The 18,539-nt window shown below is 44.5% G+C and overlaps 1 long non-coding RNA gene across 2 annotated transcripts; it reads left to right on the top strand.

Annotated features, from left to right (window-relative positions):
- The first annotated feature begins 10,556 nt into the window (after positions 1-10,556).
- Positions 10,557-17,543, top strand: LOC117369021. Of its 2 annotated transcripts, XR_004541065.1 has the most exons (4): positions 10,557-10,717; positions 11,018-11,176; positions 13,868-14,047; positions 17,123-17,543. It is a non-coding gene; the product is annotated as an uncharacterized LOC117369021 (long non-coding RNA). The 2 variants fall into 2 exon arrangements; XR_004541064.1 differs by having other exon boundaries at positions 10,557-11,176.
- Positions 17,544-18,539: the final 996 nt, after the last annotated feature.

Raw genomic sequence — 18,539 nt, 5'->3', positions numbered from 1 at the left:
GCCATTTTGTAAAACAATAAATAATTCCTTGAATCTTTTAATTTAATAGTAATAGAAATCGCAACTAGAGAGTTGCGCGGGGACAGAAATCCCACCCGTCCCCACCCGTCCCCGCCAAAATCCCACCCATCCCCACCCGTCCCCGTGAGGAATCCCTCCGTCCCCACCCGTCCCCGTGAGGAATCCCTCCGTCCCCACCCGTCCCCGCGAGGAATCCCCTCCGTCCCCACCCGTCCCCGCGAGGAATCCCCTCCGTCCCCACCCGTCCCCGCGAGGAATCCCCTCCGTCACCATCCTTCCCTATAAACTTCAGAAATAGTTATTTTATTTAATTATGCTACTGAATTAAAGGCTCTGGTAGAGACCCATTTACAAATAAGCAAAGAGACTATTAATTTGGAAATATTAATTGGGAAGAATACATACTTTGTAAATGGGTTTCTACCAGAACCTCTAATGTAAATATAAAATATAAATACTCAGCTGATGAGAACCCACAAACTGTCAGCTGAGGACTTCCTTTGTAGTTGGCCTGGGGTCCCTTTTGCCAAGCTTGGCAGGCAGCAGTAGCGTCCCTGAGTCACAGATGCTGGCACCTCAGTGGCTCATGGATGCTGCCAGCAACTGCTGCGCTTGGTGGAGGGGAGTTCTGACCATCTCTAGAGGAGGTCCTCTGCTGGCGGTGCTTGGGGATCCCCACCAGTCACAGCAAGGGCCAACAAGTACTTCAACACTGTAGAAATAAAACCAGAAATGCATTTCCTTTTCTTTTGAACACAAAACAAAGATATCTGCCATATACATTTCCCAAGGCAGATGACTCTATGCAATGTCACCTCGGTAACAAAATACAAAAATAGACAAATACACCCCCTCCCTTTTTACTAAACCACAATAGTAGGTTTTAGCACAGGGAGTTACGCTGAATGCCTCGCGCTGCTCTCAATGCTCATAGGCTCCCTGCGCTAAAAAACAATATTGCGGTTTAGTAAAAGGGAGCCATAGTGCAAAATATAGACAGCAGATATAAATTCTCAAAACAGACACATTTTGATCACTAAATTGAAAATAAAATCATTTTTCCTATCTTTGCTGTTTGGTGATTTCATGAGTCTCTGGTTGCACTTTCTTCTTCTGACTGTGCATCCAATCTTTCTTCCTTTCTTTCAGCCTCCTGTATGTTCCCTCTCCTCCAGACCTCATTCTCTCCCCCAACTTTTTCTTTCTGTCTCCCTGTTCCCCCTTCTTTCTGTCTCTCTGTCTGCCCCCTTTCTTTCTTTCTCCGTGCCCTCCCCCAAGCCACTCGGTTTGCTGCCACCGCCATCGGGGAATAGTCCCCAAGCCACCGCTGTCCCAAGCTTTCCCTGCAGAAGCGTCGCGCTGACCAGCATTCCGCTCCCTGACGTCAATTCTGACGTAGGAGAGGAAGTTCCGGGCCAACAAGGCATTTCTCCTCATTCCATCCAGCCTGAGCCCCATCTCTCCTTGATCCAGCATTTCCCTTCTGTGTCTGTCAGAATTACCATTCCACCTATTTTCCAGCATCACCCTTCTTTGTGTCCATCTCACCTATATCCGTATCTCACCACTTTTTCAGAATCTTCATTTGTCTCTGTCCTTGTCTTTACCCCATATTCACCATTTGCCCTTTCAATGTCTTTATCTCCCCCCCCCCCACACACACACTTTTTCAGCATTACTTCTATGTCTCTATTTCACCTCCTCTTCATGTCCCCTCTGTATCTCTATCCTTATTCAGAAGGTCCTGCTTACCCTTTCTCTTCTTTGTGTCACTATCTCCATTTTCAGCTTTCCCCCCTTTTCCATTGTTAATGCACCCTGTAGCCAGAATCTTTCCACCCTCCCTCCACTCCGGCCCAGCCCAGTATGAAATATTTCCTTTTGTTTCTCTCCCCTCTCTCTTCTCCTCCCTCACCCACGAGTCCTGCATCTGGCCCTCTCCCTTCTACCTGCACCTGGCAACACCCCCCTGCTCCGCGGCTCTCTTAAGCAACTCGTCAGCAGCGGTGATCAAGACAAGCTGCCGACATCGAGGCCTTCCCTCTACGAGTCCCACCTTTGTGGAAAAAGGAAGTTGAAACAAGCGGGACTCGCAGAGGGTAGGCCCCGACGCCAGAAGCTTGTGTCGATCGTTGTTGCCGAAGAGAGCCGCAGGTAGAAGGGAGAGGGAGATAGGAAGGCTGTAGAAGCTCCGGAGCATGACACCGAACCCGGCCAGGATGATTTCTTTTTCAGGCTGCTGCTGCCGCTGCCGCTGCCATCCCCCACCCGAAATGACAAAAAACAGCCTAATGCCCGCGTCGGGAAATAGCCATGCTGAGCAGTGAGCTCAGCACGTACACAGATGAAAGCCTTGCTTGCTGATTGGTCCGGCGGCACGGTGGGGCGGGGCCGCCGGACCAATCAGCAAGCAAGGCTTTCATCTGTGTACGTGCTGAGCTCACTGCTCAACATGGCTATTTCCCGACCCGACGCCAGACTTGCATCGCCAGACTTGCATCGCCAGAATTTAGGTAGGTTGTTTTCATCCCCGTGGGAGTCCCGTGGGCAAGGGGGCGTCCCCGTGGGAGTCCCGTGGGTCAGGGGGGCATCCCCGTGGGAGTCCCGTGGGCCAGGGGGCGTCCCCGTGGGAGTCCCGTGGGCCAGGGGGGGAACCCGTGGGATCCCCGCGGGACCCGCGGGATCCCCGCGATCCCCGTTCCCGTGCAGACCTCTAATCGCAACTCAGTCATACAAAAAGAATATATATTTATCCAATGCGAGTTCATCAAGTGCAATTGTTTTTCAAAATTATACAAGACTGCTGATATTGCCAATATTCAACCATGGGGTCTTCAGAAAACCAGCAAGGTCATCCGACTCAAGCTGGCTAAGCTCCTCATTAGTCCCAGTAGTTTTTTATAGATTTATATTGAATTAATAACTTTTTTCTAACTTCTTGAATTCATTCTGCTTTATACTTTTATACTTTTTTGCTTTTATTCAATTTCTTTAATTGCTTAACCTACTAAATACACATAGAGTAGACAATCGTGTACTTAGCTTGCTTATCAGCACCACCTCTCTTAGGGAGAGGAGGAGATAGTGGATGCTATAGATGGGCCATTTGGCCTTTAACTGCCATCATGTTTCTATGTTTCTAACTTAAACATCCAGAGCTAAACCTGTTTTAGAAGCATGTAAGTGCCACAAAGGTACCCAAACTCACCAAATAACCCCTGGAGGGATAAAGTAATGACCCCCACACTCCCCGTGGTCACTAACCCCCTCCCATCCTTAAAAAAAATCTGAATGAAACAGTACATATCTGTCACTAGAGCAGCATCTGGTATGGGAAATCCTACTAGAGCATCACACAGGTGTCTTAAGTAACCTAGTGGTGGAAAGTGTGATACTGTCATATGTTTGCTGCTTCTTCTCATATTGATGTGTTCTTGATTGCATTTTTGTTTGGATATTACTATAAGGAGCATTCATTCTGATTATTGTTATTACTGTCATATATGTGCCACCTGCAACCATAAGGGCTAGTGGGGTGGTAGACAGGCGGATAAGGTAGGTTTTGAGGGAGTTTTGAAGGGTTTACTATAGATCAGAAGAGGGTTATGGTGAGATGAACTTCTGGCAGTGCCCTCTAGGATGCCCCACTGCTCGGTGGGCATGTCTGTGTGGCCAGTCCATTTCAATGCAGGTCCTTCCCAAAATCCCAATGACGTTTAAAATCCCAATGACAAAAAGAAAACATCCAAATCCAAACCATCTGGAGATTTGGATGTTTTGAACTTGGATGTTTTTGTGTTTGAAAAAAAGAATGGCCAAAAAAGTTAGGCAACCTAAGGTTGGACATCCCGATGACCAAAGACATTCTGAATAGGCCATTTTTGAAAATAAAATTTGGATGTCTAGCAGTTTTGAAAATGGATGTTTTTGTCATTGGGATTTTGAACGTCCTTCTCACTGCTTACTAACTGCTTAGAAAACTGGTTAAAACGGTTTTGAAAATAGCGAATTTGACGTTTAGCTGGGGAAAAAAAGTCCACCTGCCACTTTGTGCAATTTTTTAGATGTTTTTTTCACTTTAAAATGATCCTTTATATCTATCAAAACAAAACAGACAGAACAAAGCAATCATATTAAAAATAAACATATTTTTTCTATTATTAATGATAACCAGAGTGTTGCATAGCGGGGTCCTTTTACTAAGGCACGCTAGCCGATTTGGCGCGCGTTAAATGCTAACATGTCCAGTATAGTCTATGGACACATTAGCGTTTAGCGTGCACTAATATTTAACATGTGCTAAGTCGGCTAGCGTGCCTTAGGGCTCCTTATACTAAGCTGCGATAGCGTTTTAGCACACGCAGAATTTTAGCGCATGCTAAACCTGCGCTATGCAGCTAGAACTAACGCCAGCTCAATGCTGGCATTAGCGTCTAGTATGTGCAGCAATTCTGCGCATGCTAAGCCCGCTCTCACAGCTTAGTAAAAGGAATCCTTAGTAAAAGAGGGGGATTATGGCCATTTAAGTTAAAAAAAAATTCTGATTAAATAAAGCTGCTTTTAAGCACGTCCTGATGGTACAAAAATTTCTTTCTTTTTTTTTGCATTGCATGCAGTTTGGCATCTTGAGATTTCCAGTTCAATTTTTATCTGCACATTTCTAATTTGTGGTCTTTGTTCCTTTTTGGGTGATGCTCTGTGTTTTCTACGTATGAATAAGTTGAGGGATTCTTAATATAGTATTAAGCTTTAGTAGTTTAGGGCTCTCTTCACTAAACCACGGAAGAGCTTCTTAATGTGGGCTGGCAAGGTAAATGTTCCAACACTCATTCAATTCCTTTGCTGGCCCGTGGTAAGAAGCCTTTCCATGGTTTAGTAAAACCCAATGTTAGCTTACTCTCTCTTTTCCCAATAGAATACTGTATGCATTTTGCTTTACAGCCTGGTGTAATATTTAGAATGCTGCCTTTTCTCAGGTAGGGTTATTGGCTGTCTGAATTATTCTTTAATACTGCACACAGTGTTATGATAGTAGTGTACCTTAATTATTTCATGATTAGAATAGTATGTTAATAATAATGGATCATAATCTTTGGGGCTTCATGGTGCGACCTCATCTGGAGTATTGCGTTCAATTCTGCTCTCCTTATCTCAAGATATAGTGGCGCTAGAAAAGATTCAAAGAAGAACGACCAAGGTGGTAAAGGGGATGGAACTCCTCTCGTATGAGGAAAGACTAAAATGGTGAGGGCCCTTCAGTTTGGAATAGAGACGGCTAAGGGGAGATATGATTGAAGTCTACAAAATCCTGAGTGGAGAACGGGTACAAGTGGATCGATTTTTCACTCCATCAAAAATTACAAAGACTAGGAGACACTCGATGAAGTTACAGGGAAACACTTTTAAAACCAATAGGAAGAATTTTTTTTCACTCAGAGAATAGTTAAGCTCTGGACTGCGTTGCCAGAGGATGTGGTAAGAGTGAATGGCGTAGCTGGTTTTAAGAAAGATTTGGACAAGTTCCTGAAGGAAAAGTTCATAGTCTGTTATTGAGAAAGATATGGGGGAAACCACTACTTGCCCTGTATTAGTAGCATGAAATATTGTTACACCTTGAGTTTTGGCCAGGTACTAGTGACCTGGATTTGCCACCGTGAGAATGGGCTACTGGGCTTGATGGACCATTGCTCTGACCTAGTACGGCTATTCTTTTGTTCTTATGAGTAAAAGTGGATTACACATTCAGAAAAATCCCTTTGAAAACTCTGTTCAAAACTCTTCTCCAGTGGGAAGAGAGGCAGAATCTGAGCAGGCTGGTAAAAATATGTGGAGGGATTTCATTTTGAAAGCCAGTGCCTGCTTTTTCAGGTTTAGTCCTCAAGCTGTGCATCTTCCCAGCATGGGATGGCCAAATGATAAAACAAATAATTTGGTAAGTGATTTGAGTATGCATTACAGTGTTTTATGTACTAAAGTGGGCTGTGACAAAATTGCCTAGCGGTATATGTCCATACAAAATAGGCAGAGACACACAGGGTCATGGACTTGAGACAACGCCTTTCTGTGGATAAATTGAAGCAGTTATTTATACTGTATGCAGGTACTTTCTTCTGTCCCTAGTGGGCTCACAATCTAAGTTCTGTACCTAGGGCAATGAAGGGTTAAGTGACCTGCCCAGGGTCACAAGGAGCTGCAGTGGGATTTGAACCCAAAGGGGGTAATTCTGTATAGATTGCCTAAAGGTGCTGGGATGATGCACTCTAAGCATGAAGTCTATAACGGCAGTTGTGCATACAACTGCCATTATAGAATACTAATATAAGCCCTTATTCATATGCCTAACTTTAGGTGCAAACACCTAGATATGGGCACATTACATCATTGCTGCGACAGTTACATTGGTTGCCTGTGATGTCTAGAATACAATATGAAGTGTTGATAAGTCTACATCAAACACTATACCAAACCAGTGGTGTGCAGTCAGAGTCTGCCCCCTAAAGGCTCTGAGGGAATTGGTCTGAATTTGATTGGTCGAGCAGGGAACAAGCAAATGCTGATCAGCCAATCAAATTCAGATCAGTACTGTCAGGGCCTTCAGGGGGTTTGCAGAATTCCCAGCTCAAGAGCCCTGCTTTTTTTTTTTTTTGGGGGGGGGTACTTTTTGTTTAATGCATCAAGCAAAAAGTAAACAACAACAACATCAAAAAAAGCAGGGCTATAGAACTGGGCATTCATGGAATCCCCTGAAAGTCCTCATCACATGCCACTGTACCATACCATTCCAATATACTTCAAGAAGGGGGTGGCTGTTTATTAGCCTAGCAAATGAGGGTAAGCAACTGGGCTGGCCGATCCAAAAAGAAGCGACTGGTGGGGACCAGTCGCTCACGACCTTTCCTGCTCTCTGCCGACTTCTCCTGCCTTTCTGCCATGACTCTCCTGCCCTCTTCAGCCACAACTCGCCTGCCCTGCTCAGCCCCGACTCTCCTTCTTTCATGCCGCCCTGCTCAGCCCTGACTCTTCCTTCATGCCCTGACTCTGCCTTCTCCTTCCTTCATGCCGCCCCTATACTCTCCTGCTCAGCCACCCTTCCCTGCAGCGCGAGCCTGTGATTTTAACCCGCTTTAAACCCATGGGTTAAAACCACAGGCTCACACTGCAGGGAAGGACGGCAGAGAGCAGGTGAGTCGGGGCAAGTAAAAAAACAACAACAACAGACAGCAAGCACATGCGCAGACCATCTACAGGCAAAGTAGATGGTCTGCGCATGCTTCAGGATCGCTACCTAGCGATCCGTGTTGGCAGATGGGAGCGTGCTTCCGATCACTCCCATTTTAATATTCTTCCTTCCTGAATCGATCGGCCCTGCCCAGATCGGACACGGAGTGGTCACGATCGAGCAGGTTAGTGAATCAGGCTCTTTGAGATTAGAAAATGTTACACTTTTGAAGAGCAATGTTAGCCCACGATATGCAGAGACTAGCACAACTGCAATTGTTGTGCAGGGGTTAAATTGTCAAACTCATTGCTGGGCCACTTGAGGATGTGTGCTGACAGAGTGGGATTTAAAAGACTTTTAGAGACTCCAGTTATTTGTAATAGCATCTCTACGAGGCGTTGAAGGGACTTTGAGGAAGAAAACAGTACAGGCACCGTTTGCTTTATTGCATTGTTTTATTTTACTATGCATGCTTTATTTTTGTAAACTATCTAGATATATATATTTTAAAGTAAATAATAAATAAAATGCTAGTACTGTATGCCATAGCCCACATGTGTAACTGACACACTTCCAATCAGCCCATGCCCCTCCCAGATCCATGCTCCTCTGAAAGTTGCATGCTCTAGAATCTGAGCATGTGCAATTTATAGACTACCAGTTAGTACCAATTATAGCCAGTAATTGGTTGTCAGCAGCTAATTAATTCATTGTTACACACACACACACACACACACCTGACTTTATTTTATAAGTGGTGCACACAAATTTGTGTGCTAGTTGAAAATATTAGTGAGAAATGTTTTTGAATTAGGGGGGAATAGCTCCTATATTTTTACATAATATATAATAAATAGATCATTGCCAGGGTTGGAAAATAAAAAAAGAGCAAAAGACTGTGGATTCCAATGATTGTGACGAGGTATTTATTTAAAATGAGATAAAATCAGAAAAAACACTTCATGGAGTGACTGACATGGGATGAGATGCGGACCCAACTCGGTCCGTGTTTCGGCTTATCAAAGCCTTCCTCAGGAGTCCAAGTCAGTATTCAGTCGATGGTATGAGAAATTGAACATGAATATGGATAAATACCTTGTCTGTAATGAGAAAAACTTGAAAAAAGCACTTCAGCTAAGCAGGAGCAATGGCTGGAAAATAAGCAGGAGTAAGGGTAGGATTGGGGCTTCTGCATGTGCTTTATAAAATATGCACATATTTTTTCTGGCTTACTTACACTAGTATGAGGGGTTATGGTGAAGATGTATACCTGGGCCTTTTTATGTGAAGCTCACTGCAGTGGCATCTACGGTGCTTCACTGCTCTGCTGAGATGTCTGCATGGCCAGTCTACTAAAAATGATGGCCCTTCCTACATCCCAGTGGTTTGTTTTGTGTGTTTTCTTTTGGAGGTTTCATTTTCCAAAATAGTTCATAAAGATAGATGCACTAAGGACAAGCACATCTGAGAAAAGGCCATTTTCGAAACAATAAGACAGATGTCTTTCTGCTTTGAAAATGGTAATGCTTGCTATTGGATTTTAATATCTGGAGCCGGAAAGGCCCTCGCCTGTCCACACTACTCCCTCTCCCCCCCTCCCCCCTCATTTCTCCCATCCCATCTTCACAGAATACTAGACACAGAATTAGTGGAAAATATTTATAGGTCGCAGCCCTGTTTATTGGAATGACAACATAACAATTAAACAACCTCATAACAATCCGAATTACCATCAAACATTCTTTTAACCTTTTAATTCCCCAATTTTCCCCGCCATCCTCAGCTAGGACCTGGGGGTAGCATGACCTCCATGCCCCTTAACATTACCATTCCTGATGCTCACTCCCCCGAGCTCACGTCCTCTTACCACTCATCACTGGATGAGCCCACCCCCCAAAAATGCTTGGTAGCTCGAGACACCGCCACTGCGACATCTCCAAGCTTCAGCGCCAACTGAACCACCCACGGAAGGGAGGGAGGGAGGGAAAGCCACCTTCCGGAAGTCACGAACCCTGACCTCCCGGCTTAAATACCCCCCTCCCCCCCACTAGAACCTTCCAGACCCTGACCAACCAAACTTCCTGATTGGTCAAGGCGGGAAAGAGATCCCCTCTTCCCCTTCCTCTAACTTTTCCTAACCTAACCTACCTGCCTAGTCCCGATGGGCTACTGCGGGCCTTCCAGCCCTGTATTAAATTTTGCCCGTCGAGACGAGCTCTTGGGCTTACACTTATGCGTGTTCCGCAAAATGTTCAAACTTGGATTTGGACATCATATTGAAAATGCCACCACCACCCCTCACGTCTCTCTTATTTGCACTTCAGTGCTGTTAATAAGTACATTTCTTAAACTGTTTCATAATAGTCCTATTATCAAGTTTCAGTTTGTTAATTTTAAATTGACTTCATTCATTGTATTTATGTTTACATTTGATCCTTTTACTGCTGTTATGCTGTTAACAAAATTGTTAGTTTTATGTTGAATTGTATTTGCTGTACACCACCTTGGGTGAATCTCTTCATAAAGGCGATTAATAAATCCCAATAAATAAATCAATAATATGCATGTCTTGGAGCATATGTAAATGTGTACGCCTACTGAGGTAATTCTATAAAGGTGCATATAAATTGCCTTTTAAAAGCAGGTGGAATTGTGCTCTCCAGATGTGTATTACATGAAAAATGTATGCAAATAAAAAAAGAATAAGTCTAGATATTACATCAGAAATCAGAAGTGGGGTGGGGCAAAGATTAGAGGGTTGTTGTTTTTTCTGTCAATCAAAGAAGTAGCCTTGATACCCTCCCAGGTCAGTCCAGTTTCTATCAAAATCTTTTCCCCAGTCTTCAGGGTTTACCATACATAGTAGCAACATGGTGAAATCTGGGACAGAGAGAGAGTGGGATAGAATGAGACACCTCTGTATGTGGCTTAGCTAAAAATAGCAGGGGAGGGGGACCGTGGGAGGGGGTTAGGAGGGAGAGGGAGGGAGGGGAAAAGGCCAAGTTAGGACTCTGCAGGACAAGTAGTCAATAGCTGAGAGAAGCGATTGAGCTCTGAATTGCCCTGCTCGGCTGTCTGAAGCTGGCAGGCTATTTATTGCCAGGTTTACTAAATAAGGTCAGGGAAGGGATGGCATGAATAGGAGCCACTTGCACGTGGGATACGTGTTTCAGATGCTTAACCGTGTATATAAGCACTAGAAAGGTGGACTCACTTCCTGACTAAAGGGCTCTCCCCCCCCCCACTCTAACCCCCCCCTTCCTTCTGGCTGACTCTGGGAAGCCCCCTCCCATATTTTCTGCTGGTTGGGCTGCTTTGGTGGGTGATGTCCTTGGAGGTGACTGGTTTCTGCTTCTTTCATTGCTCGGTGATGCACCCTGACCTCTGTCTCCAGCTGATCCAGCCCAAGGAGAGACTTCGATAAACCCAGCCCTACGTCAGATAAGGGGATAGGGTGATCATTCGTTTGGCATCAAGGTGCGTGAAAGCCCAAGGAAAGAAAGTCCACTTCTCCTTAACTTGTGCGTTGCCCTCTGTCCTTGCCGGTGCTCTTCAACGATCTCTCCCCCCCCCCTCTCCCTCTCAGCTGCATGCTCTCAGACACTCCCATCCTTTCTCCTCATGCTAAGCCTGCGATGCAGCAGAAGATACAGTGAGTTGTGGTTCTGAGGGAGTGTGTGCACTAGCCGGAGTGCTCTCTTCCTCTCTCCCCTTTCTCTCAAAGTGAGGACTAATGCCATCAATGGGCCCTGCTCTCTTCTTCCCTTCCTGCATTAGAGATTGGCTCTGGGAGACGGCTGACGGCTGCAGCACGAAGCGCATTGCTACCTTGTGATTCTGTGACCCTCCTCTGTGCATCCCTAACTCTCGAAAGCTGATTCAGCTTTCAGCTAGTGCTCTGGTGACTCCACTGCTGCAGCAGAATCTTCTAACTGGGTAGGTCTTTTCTCGCTTAGCTCTCTCTTATCCTTTTTGCCTCTCGAACCGCATGTGCTGGCTTTAGGCTAGTGCAGGACCACTGCCAAACTTACCCGATCACTTAGTCCGGTCGAATAGAGATGTCTGATTATCTGTGTCTTAATAATATCTGGCTGGGATAGAATGCTTTCCGTGTCCTGTCGCATGTCTGCATTACAGAGCAAAACCCTGCAGAGAAAGCAAGAACCCTGGAATGATTGGGGGGGGGGGGAGGGGGGACACTGGTCCTAATGATCTGCTCGTGTATAGAAGGATGTGATCAGTGACTGTGAGGTATAGTGGTACTGGACATGCAGCCTAAGTTGCCTGAGGTACTGACCTAATGAAATGGAGCATGAGGAAGTCGTGGTGGATGCAACTATTCTGCATATATGTATATATAGTTTCTTTAGAAAAGTTACACAAATAAAGTATGAAAATGCAAAGTTTACATTTCTAACTATAACTGGGGTTTTGTTTCATATATATATAAAGAGAGAGAGCTATTGCATCACATGACCGCCTAGTGCTAGGGATTACATTTGTCTGCATGTGAACCTATAGATTACAAATTCAGACAATACTGTGCAGAACTGGATTTACATATTTCACATGTAGGGCTTTACTCGGTCATTTCTTTTGCTCCTACTACAGGAAATGCTGTAATGAGCAGACAACTTAGGTTGCAGTAGTAATTTGTGAACTGACTTTTTATTAGAGGCAATTGGTTCCCCTCCCCCCCCCCCCCCGACTACATTATATCCCGATCCCATGGAATGGGCTTCTTTAAAACTGAAGGGGGCTGTGTCCTTCTGGAACTAATGCAAACTTCTATTGCCTTTTCAACTTCCCCCCCCCCCCCCCCCCCCGATGACGAGAAAGGTTGCTCGCCTTCTTTCTCTGATCTCTCTCCAGCAGAAATGCAGCAGCCTGCAGCAGCGGAGACTCCCGTTGGGGAGGAGGGGGGGGGGCAGGAGTGCGCAGACCCTGCCCACCCTCACCTTCCGCAGCTTCCTCCATGTGAGATGAGCTCCGGGCTTCCTTCATTCCTCCTCTGCTCTCAGTTGATGCTGAAAATGTCAGATTCTCTCTTACCTTTTCATTTTCCACATTATCAGGCAATATTTTCCCGGTGGAGAAAAAAGGGACGAGATAGGCAGCTAAATCATGTCAGGCGCAGACAGAAGAAAGTTGGGGGCTGTACACCCCTTTAGTTCTCATTAAATAGAGGGAAACAGTAAACAGGGCGTGCAGCTCCCATTCTTTTGTTCCGAATTTAAAAGGAGACACCGTTCTACACCTTCCGTCCATTCCGATGCTTTGAAGTGTATTAGGGGCATTTTTAAAAACAGCAAAGGGGTTTCGCCTGTGCGTTCTTTAATATCATCATCATAACCACAGACAATTCTTATCTTTATATTAAAAAGTGAATGGAACCTTTGGGAGAGGGAGGTTGTATCATGAAATTCAAAGTACCTCTCAGTTTTCTTTAACACCCCTTGCTTTGTTAGGGGTGACTTTGGTACAGTACAGGAAGAGCCCTGATTTAATTACAGACAGGTTGCACTAAGAAATAATCCCCAGTGCACATCGGGCCTACTTTTAATGGAATTTGAACTTTAGCAAATCAGTCAAAGGAGAAACTGTAAAACCCCACTTAACCTTCTAAGAATTTTTAAACACTTAAAATAATCCAGCTCATGGCATGTCTTAGCCATGCAAAAACCTGCAATCAAATTTTGGTGCTCTGATTTCCAAGATCTGGCTCTCTTGAAAGGCCACCCAGTGCTCGCTGTCTCCTAATGACATTGCACGGCAGACTGGACTAGATCAGAGAAATGTTAGTGCACATGTGAAGTCATTCCAAGACTGGGCACTCAAGTCAAGCATCTCCTTTTCATATATGGGTCGACAATAAGAAGTGGATGGGGGGTGTAATAATACAGTAAAAACACATCGAGGTAGCTGAGTATTTCAGTGCTTAGTTCACTTCTTACTAAGGGCCTTAACCGCGCGGAATAGTGCGCGCTAAATTGCCGCATGCGCTGGCCGCTACCGCCTCCTTTTGAGCAGGCGGTAGATTTTCAGCTAGTGCACGCTATAGCGCGCGCTAATCCGGTATGTGCGCTAAAACGGCTGGCGTGGCTTCGTAAAAGGAGTCCTAACTTTACTTTAAAGGGTTCATTAGACTGCTGAGAAAAATTAGCAATTGAGGCAGTCATTCCACCCACGCCTGTAAATTGGTATCGATCTGGAAAGCTTGGGATGGGAGTATCAGCCGAATGAGGCAGGTGAGTGGATAAGCTCAGCATAACATTACAGGTCGCTGAGCACTGCTGCCCCCTGTGACCTCTTGGCTTCCTCAACGCCCTAAGTCCTTCCAATGATGGGCTTTTCTACTGAGTGCGATCATTTTCAGCGGTGGCATCTCGTGTGTGTCTGTGTGAGGGGGGAGGGCTTTATAGCACAGGGAGGCTGAGGGAATGAGTGGGGGGTTATAATAGGGGGCTATGCGGGAATGAATGGGAGGGGGAGGAGCTGGGAGGAAGAACTGAATCAAAGACATACATACACACACACACACACACACACACAAATCGGGATCTCAGATTTGCACTTTGGCCTATACTGCAGATATCTTCGCCTGTTCTAATTTGTCTTCTGTTACAGATGTCTGCACGCACAACTCAGCTGCCCTCCAAATGCTGCCAAGTTCAACTGGACAAATTTTTTTAAAAAATATATAAAAGCACAAATAAAAAGACCCACCCTTTGATTGCGGATAATGTTATCTGCAAAGCGGCTTCATTTTCAGTCACCTGCAGAGAGCGGAATCTCCGGACTCCTCAGGTAAGATCTTTTATTTCTCTTCTCCTGGATTACCTTAACTGATTGGAGACATATCTATCTTTACTGGAACAGCTTGTGCCATCCTGACACCCATAACTATAATGCCAATGTTCCAGTTGTCACATGCGTCTTTTATTTTTAGTAATACAGCACTCACAATATCTTATCTGAAATATACCGAAACAAAATCTTGGATTGATGGAAGATCCCCTAAAAAGCAAGAGCCATTCCCTAAATTGTGTTGGCTAAGTTTGAATTTTACCTTGCCCAGGTGGCTTCTGATGAAGAACAAAAACCTTGCTGAATATTTCGTCTGTGCCTTTTTTTTTTTTTTTTAATCTAGTGAGAAGTTTCAGGAGTCGAGTGACAAGGACACACGATTCACGTGGCGATATAAAGGCTCTTTTTAAACTGCTAAATTCTGTCTTGTGTGCAACCGAACTCCTCGGGAGCTTATAAAAACTGTGCATGGTTTCTTTCCTCTATTGAACGAGTAATCTCAGAATACTGCAGATGAGACAGGGAGGCTGCTTGAAACTGATCGTCGTGGGGACCACGAATTCCTGCACGCACCTCACCTTGCACAAACTGGAAAGAGACACCCCCAAGGCGTCAAACTTCCTGCTTGAGGAACATACTTCCTTATATGTCCATATGAACCTGACAAGCTGTGGAATGTAAAGAAGTATGTATTTCAGGTCGGGATCTTTCTCAGCAGAGTGTCACCTCCCTCCCCCCAGCCCCTCCCCTTTCGCCCCCCCGGCATTGAAATAATAAAGAGAGGGGAGGGGGTGCAGGCAGAAGAGGAAAAAAAAAAGCCTGATACGACAGACTGGCTGCGGAGTCAATTGACAGTCTTGTTCCAGCGCATATGTATTGTTCAGTCACTTTGCCTGTGTCAGCAGGTGCAACTGCTGGTCCGGACATTAAATATTCAGCATGCTGACTGCGGCAGCACCACCAACCCCCCCTCCCCCCCTGGCTGGCCACTTTGCTGCTTCATCCAAAGGTTTCCCTCTGCTTTTAGCCCTCCTTTCCCAAGATTACTGGGATCCAGAGGAGATCTTTAGATCCACTAGAACGGCATAAAAGGATGAGCTCATAAACTTGAGGGGGGAGGGGCAGTTCTATGGCCTGTGTGAAAAGTGGGACTCGGTCCATAAATTCATTCTAAGACCTTGAACATTAAAACTTCTTCGTCATATACTTGATTTAAAAAAAAAAAAAAAAATTTAACCCATCTTTGCAACCACTGATGAATAAAATGATCATACAAACTCCTCCTTTTGCTAGCAAGGCATCTTGCCGCATGCGCAACTTCTTCATCTTCAAATCCAGGAAGTTTCGTCCCGAAACTTTGGAGAACCCTTTATTAACTTCTTTGATTCTTCGGCTGTACTTGTGAATAGTACAAGAAGGTCTGGGGGGGGAGGGGGAGATTCATAACAAGAAAACCGAGAGGTCCTTCCTTCTGATTGTACAGATTAAAAGTTCAAAAAATAGCAGCAAAAATCCTGCTCCACTTTTAAGATGCATTTCCAAACGGACCCAAGAACTTTGCAGCGGCTCAGCAAGGGAGCTGGTCGAAGGCAGGTAGTGTCTCTCCCTTTAGACCAGTGGTCTCAAACTCAAATCCTTTGCAGGGCCACATTTTGGATTTGTCGGTACTTGGAGGGCCTCAGAAAAAATAGTTAATGTCATATTAAAGAAATGACAGTTTTGCATGAGGTAAAAGCTCTTTATAGTTTATAAGTCTTTCCTTTTGGCTAAGTCTTAATAATAATATTGTCATTTATAGCTAAAGAGACATATGATCAAGAAACTGTTTTATTTTACTTTTGTGATTAGGGCCTCAAAATAGTACCTGGCGGGCCGCATGTGGCCCCCGGGCCATGAGTTTGAGACCACTGCTTTAGACCCATTCGCTGTGGTGGCGCTCATGTATTTGTATTCATGCTTGACCCCTCTATTGCAAGGAAGATAATATTGCATAGGAGCAAATTGATTCGTGGCCTTCTTTGATTTTAAGACAGGCGTAGCTGTCTGTCTCATCAGCAAAGCACCATCGGCTCAAGGTCGGGCAGGATGACGTCACTGCTCTCCCGGGTCCAAGGCCAGAGATTCTCCTATGCAGAAAAATGTGAAGAGTTGGTAAAGATCTTGGTGTGGGTGAAGGTACCAATTACCATCAGACAAAGAAAGCTGGAGGAAGCCCTGTGAAGCCCCTTCCCCTTTTTGAGCTTGAAGATATTATTCAGGCTCACAGAATCGGAACAGGCTAGGTGGAATCTTAAAGGGGAAGGAGAGATAATGGTTCTGGTCCAGAGAAGAAGCCCATTTGTATTTTATTGTGTATCATGATGTAACCATCTTTCTAAGAAGATCTCACAGAGGCTGGGCATTGAAGAATTTTCAATAGATGTGAAATTCAGACTTAGCTTTCCTGCCCCGAAGGGCTAATGCAGGCTTGAGGGAGGAAGGGGGTAGTCCTGTGAAAGGAAGGGGAATGTGGCTCAGTCTTCACCTGTTGAGAAGCAATCAGCCTCTCAGCAGAGCTGTAGAGCAGCTGTGGCTCAGCCTGCTTTATGTTGCTTAACCTTGTGCATTTTTAGAGAGGACCAGAGGAATGCAGCTTATCCTCCTTCCTCACCCACCTAGCTAGCTAGCAATTATACCCAGGAAAGCAATTGTATGGTTGAAAGTGTTTACACTACTGCTAGCTTTGTCCTTAGATTTTGGCATTGCTACTGTGAGCAGAGCACAGTGGGAAGAGACACCTTAGGTTTCCTAAGTGGATGCCTCCATGCCTTTTCAAATAAACCTTTAGCTCATCAGATAGAATCTCTAGCTAGTCTATATTAAGTTAATAGCCTTCCTGCCTGGAAAACCCCAGTGAGAACCAGCCAGTGTCATGCAATGTGCATAAAATTACAGAACTATAAAGCTTAGGCTGAGCTTACAGCATGCTGGGATATGAATAACAACTGAGACTGCTGCTGTAAAATTTTAAGAACCAGTATGCTAATATCTGATACTAAGAGCCCATTTACTAAGTTGTTCTTTTGGTTAATGCAGGTTAAATGCTGACATTAATTCTGAAAACACTTTACAAGCACTTGTGGAGCAAAAGAAAGCCTCAGCACCTTTTTGGATTTTGTCACATGTGGATCAGTAATTACTGGGCATTGCACCTCCCCCTCCCATCAAGGCTAGCCCTTATGTATGAGTATTTTGTTGTTTGCACACTTTTCAACTATTAACTTATGCAAATATTTATTCAAATGAGGCTCCATAATGAGCCTCTGCATATGACCTTGCATCCTCCTTAGACCTTCCTTGTCCAAATATGTGAGATTGTCAGATAAAGAGGAGTTAGGTGATTAGTGGGTTCACATGTGGGACCTCTTTTTTGAAGTGCTGGGGTGCATGGACAAAGAGGTAGGGCAGGGCTTCTCTTGAGAGAAATTGCAGGATTAGTGTGGATAGGTATAGAGCATGGGTGTGAAATGTCGGTCCTCGAGAGCCGCAATCCAGTCGGGTTTTCAGGATTTCCTCAAAGAATATGCATGAGATCTATTAGCATACAATGACAGCAGTGCATGCAAATAGATCTCATGCATATTCATTGCGGAAATCCTGAAAACCCGACTGGCTTGCGGCCTTCGAGGACTGACATTTGCCACCCCTGGCATAGAGGGAATATCTAGCATGCTGGGAGCGGAAATCTGTAGGAGATTTGCAGAGGATAGGAGTCTGAGACAACTGGCAGGCATTACCATGGATCTTGTTAACTATTTAAATATCAATGATCTTCTTGCGTGCATTTGCATTCAACATTTATCCCTAGATTTTATATATGGCACCCAGATTTGCATGTATTAATTAACTAACCATCAATAATTTGGTGCTGCCGTAAGAACCAATTATAAATGTTAATTGGTCCCCAATGAAATCTGCACACACACCTGATGGCGTGCTATTCTGTAAGGCAGGGCACCTAATAAAGGGAGTGTGGCCTTTGAAGGGGTATGGGTGTACTGGGTCAGTGCATCTAATTTGAGTGCCAGCAATTACACCAGGTTTCAGTGGCATAAGTCTGGTGCTTAACATTTGGGTGCAGGAATTTGGGTGCAGGAATTCTTTTTTTTCCCCTTGAGATATATTTATTTATTTTTTTAAATAATTCTTTATTCATTTTATAACTTACATCAAGTACATCAACATTAGTATTAACAGTTTAACATAGATATATCATTTGAAATTCTACAATTAATCTTATCAAATTAAATTTATCCCCTTCCCTTCCATCCTTTTATATTTCATAAAAACATTTTCCAATAATAAATACCCCCCTGCCCAATTTCCATTTGTACTATTCTATATAGCGCTCATGTCCTATCTTTTCAATGCCCATTTTTAAATGCTATTTATAGAATTCCCTCTTACACCCCCCTCCCCCCCACGATTCTATATATGGTGCCTAGATTTGTGT

Source organism: Geotrypetes seraphini, chromosome 11 (genome assembly GCF_902459505.1).
Source record: "Geotrypetes seraphini chromosome 11, aGeoSer1.1, whole genome shotgun sequence".
NCBI classification, from domain to species: Eukaryota; Metazoa; Chordata; class Amphibia; order Gymnophiona; family Dermophiidae; genus Geotrypetes; species Geotrypetes seraphini.
This window is presented reverse-complemented; position numbering and strand designations above follow the sequence as displayed.